The 5,000-nt window shown below is 37.8% G+C and overlaps 3 non-coding genes and 19 pseudogenes across 3 annotated transcripts in view; all 22 read left to right on the top strand.

Annotated features, from left to right (window-relative positions):
• LOC148469019 (5S ribosomal RNA) overlaps nt 1–114 on the top strand; it is a 119-nt gene extending 5 nt beyond the window's left edge. Inside the window, exon 1 of the ribosomal RNA XR_015873834.1 lies at nt 1–114. This exon is cut by the window's left edge and continues 5 nt beyond it. This is a non-coding gene — a ribosomal RNA (5S ribosomal RNA).
• A 116-nt stretch (nt 115–230) lies between these two features.
• LOC148469018 (5S ribosomal RNA) lies at nt 231–349 on the top strand (annotated as a pseudogene).
• Nucleotides 350–465: 116 nt separating this feature from the next.
• On the top strand, nt 466–584 carry LOC148469017 (5S ribosomal RNA; annotated as a pseudogene).
• Nucleotides 585–699: 115 nt separating this feature from the next.
• Nucleotides 700–818, top strand: LOC148469016 (5S ribosomal RNA; annotated as a pseudogene).
• Nucleotides 819–934: 116 nt separating this feature from the next.
• Nucleotides 935–1,053, top strand: LOC148469015 (5S ribosomal RNA; annotated as a pseudogene).
• A 116-nt stretch (nt 1,054–1,169) lies between these two features.
• Nucleotides 1,170–1,288, top strand: LOC148469014 (5S ribosomal RNA; annotated as a pseudogene).
• Nucleotides 1,289–1,404: 116 nt separating this feature from the next.
• Nucleotides 1,405–1,523, top strand: LOC148469013 (5S ribosomal RNA; annotated as a pseudogene).
• A 116-nt stretch (nt 1,524–1,639) lies between these two features.
• On the top strand, nt 1,640–1,758 carry LOC148469012 (5S ribosomal RNA; annotated as a pseudogene).
• Nucleotides 1,759–1,874: 116 nt separating this feature from the next.
• LOC148469011 (5S ribosomal RNA) lies at nt 1,875–1,993 on the top strand (annotated as a pseudogene).
• Nucleotides 1,994–2,108: 115 nt separating this feature from the next.
• On the top strand, nt 2,109–2,227 carry LOC148469010 (5S ribosomal RNA; annotated as a pseudogene).
• A 116-nt stretch (nt 2,228–2,343) lies between these two features.
• On the top strand, nt 2,344–2,462 carry LOC148469009 (5S ribosomal RNA; annotated as a pseudogene).
• A 115-nt stretch (nt 2,463–2,577) lies between these two features.
• Nucleotides 2,578–2,696, top strand: LOC148469008 (5S ribosomal RNA; annotated as a pseudogene).
• A 116-nt stretch (nt 2,697–2,812) lies between these two features.
• LOC148469007 (5S ribosomal RNA) lies at nt 2,813–2,931 on the top strand (annotated as a pseudogene).
• A 116-nt stretch (nt 2,932–3,047) lies between these two features.
• Nucleotides 3,048–3,166, top strand: LOC148469006 (5S ribosomal RNA; annotated as a pseudogene).
• Nucleotides 3,167–3,282: 116 nt separating this feature from the next.
• LOC148469005 (5S ribosomal RNA) lies at nt 3,283–3,401 on the top strand (annotated as a pseudogene).
• Nucleotides 3,402–3,516: 115 nt separating this feature from the next.
• On the top strand, nt 3,517–3,635 carry LOC148469004 (5S ribosomal RNA; annotated as a pseudogene).
• A 116-nt stretch (nt 3,636–3,751) lies between these two features.
• On the top strand, nt 3,752–3,870 carry LOC148469003 (5S ribosomal RNA). The gene has a single exon (XR_015874110.1). It is a non-coding gene; the product is annotated as a 5S ribosomal RNA (ribosomal RNA).
• Nucleotides 3,871–3,986: 116 nt separating this feature from the next.
• Nucleotides 3,987–4,105, top strand: LOC148469002 (5S ribosomal RNA; annotated as a pseudogene).
• Nucleotides 4,106–4,220: 115 nt separating this feature from the next.
• Nucleotides 4,221–4,339, top strand: LOC148469001 (5S ribosomal RNA). Its single transcript, XR_015874138.1, has one exon. It is a non-coding gene; the product is annotated as a 5S ribosomal RNA (ribosomal RNA).
• A 116-nt stretch (nt 4,340–4,455) lies between these two features.
• On the top strand, nt 4,456–4,574 carry LOC148469000 (5S ribosomal RNA; annotated as a pseudogene).
• Nucleotides 4,575–4,690: 116 nt separating this feature from the next.
• On the top strand, nt 4,691–4,809 carry LOC148468999 (5S ribosomal RNA; annotated as a pseudogene).
• A 116-nt stretch (nt 4,810–4,925) lies between these two features.
• Nucleotides 4,926–5,000, top strand: part of LOC148468998 (5S ribosomal RNA) — a 119-nt pseudogene continuing 44 nt past the window's right edge.

Genomic DNA, 5,000 nt, shown 5'->3' with positions numbered 1-5,000 from the left:
CAGCCAAACCACACTGGAAATGCCCAATCTCGACTGAACTTGGAAACTATGCAGTGTTGGGCCTGGTTAGTACTTGGATGGGAGACCACCTGGGAATACCAGGTGCTGTAGGTAATTTTATACTGCCATAACATTCTTTTCTATTACATTTTACATTTAATTTTTTCAACTTATCAATGAATTTACTTGAGTTAAGAAGTAATAGAGGTCTAAAGTTAATGTTTTTGAGCACCTACAGCCAAACCACACAGGACATGCCCAATCTCGTCTGAACTTGGAAGCTATGCAGTGTTGGGCCTGGTTAGTACTTGGATGGGAGACCACCTGGGAATACCAGGTGCTGTAGGTAATTTTATACTGCCATAACATTCTTTTCTATTACATTTTACATTTAATTTTTTCAACATATCAATGAATTTACTTGAGTTAAGAAGTAATAGAGGTCTAAAATTAATGTTTTTGAGCACCTACAGCCAAACCACACTGGACATGCCCAATATCGTCTGATATTGGAAGCTATGCAGTGTTGGGACTGGTTAGTACTTGAATGGGAGACCACCTGGGAATACCAGGTGCTGTAGGTAATTTTATACTGCCATAACATTCTTTTCCATTACATTTTACATTTCATTTTTCAACTTATCATTGAATTTACTTGAGTTAAGAAGTAAAAGAGGTCTAAAGATAATGTTTTTGAGCACCTACAGCCAAACCACACTGGACATGCCCAATCTCGTCTGATCTTGGAAGCTATGCAGTGGTGGGCTAGGTTAGTACTTGGATTGGAGACCACCTAGGAATCCCAGGTGCTGTAGATAATTTTATACTGCCATAACAGTCTTTTCTACTACATTTTACATTTAATTTTTTCAACTTATCAATGAATTTACTTGAGTTAAGAAGTAATAGAGGTCTAAAGTTAATGCTTTTGAGCAGCTACAGCCAAACCACACTGGACATGCCCAATCTCGTCTGATCTTGGAAGCTATGCAGTGTTGGGCCTGGTTAGTACTTCGAGGGGAGACCACCTGGGAATACCAGGTGCTGTAGGTAATTTTATATAGCCATTACATTCTTTTCTATTACATTTTACATTACATTTTTTCAACTTATCAATGAATTTTCTTGAGTTAAGAAGTAAAAGAGGTCTAAAGTTAATGTTTTTGAGCACCTACAGTCAAACCACACTGGACATGCCCAATCTCGTCTGATCTTGGAAGCTATGCAGTGTTGGGCCTGGTTAGTACTTGGATGGGAAACCACCTGGGAATACCAGGTGCTGTAGGTAATTTTATACTGCCATAACATTCTTTTCTATTACATTTTACATTTAATTTTTTCAACTTATCAATGAATTTACTTGAGTTAAGAAGTAATAGAGTTCTAAATTTAATGCTTTTGAGCACCTACAGCCAAACCACACTGGACATGCCCAATCTCGTCTGATCTTGTAAGCTTTGCTGTGTTGGGCCTGGTTTGTACTTGGATGGGAGACCACCTGAGAATACCAGTTGCTGTAGGAAATTTTATACAGCCAAAACATTCTTTTCTATTACATTTTACATTTAATTTTTTCAACTTATCAATGAATTTACTTGAGTTAAGAAGTAAAAGAGGTCTAAAGTTAATGTTTTTGAGCACCTACTGCCAAACCACACTGGACATGCCCAATCTTGTTTGATCTTGGAAGCTATGCAGTGTTGGTCCTGTTTAGTACTTGCATGGGAGACCACCTGGGAATACCAGGTGCTGTAGGTAATTTTTTACTGCCATAACATTCTTTTCTATTACATTTTACATTTAATTTTTTCAACTTATCAATGAATTTACTTGAGTTAAGAAGTAATAGAGGTCTTAAGTTAATGGCTTTGGGCACCTACAGCCAAACCACACTGGACATGCCCAATCTCGTCTGATCTTGGAAACTATGCAGTGTTGGGCCTGGTTAGAACTTGGATGGGAGACCAACTGGGAATACCAGGAGCTGTAGGTAATTTTATACTGCCAAAACTTTCTTTTCTATTACATTTTACATTTCATTTTTCAACTTATCATTGAATTTACTTGAGTTAAGAAGTAATAGAGGTCAAAAGTTAATGCTTTTGAGCACCTACAGCCAAACCACACTGGAAATGCCCAATCTCGTTTGATTTTGGAAGCTATGCAGTGTTGGGCCAAGTTAGTTCTTAGATGGGAGACCACCTGGGAATACCAGGTGCTGTAGGTAATTTTATACTGCCATAACATTCTTTTCTATTACATTTTACATTTAATTTTTTCAACTTATCAATGAATTTACTTGAGTTAAGAAGTAATAGAGGTCTAAAATTAATGTTTTTGAGCACCTACAGCCAAATCACACTGGACATGCCTAATATCATCTGATCTTGGAAGCTATGCAGTGTTGGGCCTGGTTAGTACTTGAATGGGAGACCACCTGGGAATACCAGGTGCTGTAGGTAATTTTATACTGCCATAACATTCTTTTCCATTACATTTTACATTTCATTTTTCAACTTATCATCGAATTTACTTGAGTTAAGAAGTAAAAGAGGTCTAAAGTTAATGTTTTTGAGCACCTACAGCCAAACCACACTGGACATGCCCAATCTCGTCTGATCTTGGAAGCTATGCAGTGGTGGGCCTGGTTAGTACTTGGGTGGGAGACCACCTAGGAATCCCAGGTGCTGTAGGTAATTTTATACTGCCATAACAGTCTATTCTACTACATTTTACATTTAATTTTTTCAACTTATCAATGAATTTACTTGAGTTAAGAAGTAATAGAGGTCTAAAGTTAATGCTTTTGAGCACCTACAGCCGAACCACACTGGACATGCCCAATCTCGTCTGATCTTGGAAGCTATGCAGTGTTGGGCCTGGTTAGTACTTGGACGGGAGACCACCTGGGAATACCAGGTGCTGTAGGTAATTTTATATAGCCATAACATTCTTTTCTATTACATTTTAAATTACATTTTTTCAACTTATCAATGAATTTACTTGAGTTAAGAAGTAATAGAGGTCAAAAGTTAATGCTTTTGAGCACCTACAGCCAAACCACACTGAACATTCCCAATCTCGTTTGATCTTGGAAGCTATGCAGTGTTGGGCCTGGTTAGTACTTGGACGGGAGACCACCTGGGAATAACAGGTGCTGTAGGTAATTTTATACTGCCATAACATTCTTTTCTATTACATTTTACATTTAATTTTTTCAACTTATCAATGAATTTACTTGAGTTAAGAAGTAATTGAGGTCTAAAGTTAAAGGTTTTGGGCACCTACAGCCAAACCACACTGGACATGCCCAATATCATCTGATCTTGGAAGCTATGCAGTGTTGGGCCTGGTTAGTACTTGGATGAGAGACCACCTGGGAATGCCAGGTGCTGTAGGTAATTTAATACTGCCATAACATTCTTTTCTATTACATTTTACATTTCATTTTTCAACTTATCATTGAATTTACTTGAGTTAAGAAGTAAAAGAGGTCTAAAGTTAATGTTTTTGAGCACCTACAGCCAAACCACACTGGACATGCCCAATCTCGTCTGAACTTGGAAGCTATGCAGTGTTGGGCCTGGTTAGTACTTGGATGGTGGACCACCTGGGAATACCAGGTGCTGTAAGTAATTTTATACTGCCATAACATTCTTTTCTATTACATTTTACATTTAATTTTTTCAACGTATCAATGAATTTACTTGAGTTAAGAAGTAATAGAGGTCTAAAGTTAATGTGTTTGAGCACCTACAGCCAAACCACACTGGACATGCCCAATCTCGTCTGAACTTGGAAGCTATGCAGTGTTGGGCCTGGTTAGTACTTGGATGGGAGACCACCTGGGAATACCAGGAGCTGTAGGTAATTTTATACTGCCATAACATTCTTTTCTATTACATTTTACATTTAATTTTTTCAACTTATCAATGAATTTACTTGAGTTAAGAAGTAATAGAGGTCTAAAATTATTGGTTTGGGACACCTACAGCCAAACCACACTGGACATGCCCAATATCGTCTGATCTTGGAAGCTATGCAGTGTTGGGCCTGGTTAGTACTTGGATGGGAGACCACCTAGGAATCCCAGGTGCTGTAGGTAATTTTATACTGCCATAACATTCTTTTCTATTACATTTTACATTTCATTTTTCAACTAATCATTGAATTTACTTGAGTTAAGAAGTAAAAGAGGTCTATAGTTAATGTTTTTGAGCACCTACAGCCAAACCACACTGGAAATGCCCAATCTCGACTGAACTTGGAAGCTATGCAGTGTTGGGCCTGGTTAGTACTTGGATGGGAGACCACCTGGGAATACCAGGTGCTGTAGGTAATTTTATACTGCCATAACATTCTTTTCTATTACATTTTACATTTAATTTTTTCAACTTATCAATGAATTTACTTGAGTTAAGAAGTAATAGAGGTCTAAAGTTAATGTTTTTGAGCACCTACAGCCAAACCACACAGGACATGCCCAATCTCGTCTGAACTTGGAAGCTATGCAGTGTTGGGCCTGGTTAGTACTTGGATGGGAGATCACCTGGGAATACCAGGTGCTGTAGGTAATTTTATATAGCCATTACATTCTTTTCTATTACATTTTACATTACATTTTTTCAACTTATCAATGAATTTTCTTGAGTTAAGAAGTAAAAGAGGTCTAAAGTTAATGTTTTTGAGAACCTACAGTCAAACCACACTGGACATGCCCAATCTCGTCTGATCTTGGAAGCTATGCAGTGTTGGGCCTGGTTAGTACTTGAATGGGAAACCACCTGGGAATACCAGGTGCTGTAGGTAATTTTATACTGCCATAACATTCTTTTCTATTACATTTTACATTTAATTTTTTCAACTTATCAATGAATTTACTTGAGTTAAGAAGTAATAGAGGTCTAAATTTAATGCTTTTGAGCACCTACAGCCAAACCACACTGGACATGCCCAATCTCGTCTGATCTTGTAAGCTTTGCTGTGTTGGGCCTGGTTTG

This window comes from Taudactylus pleione, unplaced genomic scaffold (assembly GCF_031769625.1).
Source record: "Taudactylus pleione unplaced genomic scaffold, aTauple2 ptg000967l, whole genome shotgun sequence".
Taxonomy (NCBI): Eukaryota; Metazoa; Chordata; class Amphibia; order Anura; family Myobatrachidae; genus Taudactylus; species Taudactylus pleione.
Note: the sequence above shows the minus strand (reverse complement) of the source record. Positions and strands in the feature narration are given on the sequence as shown.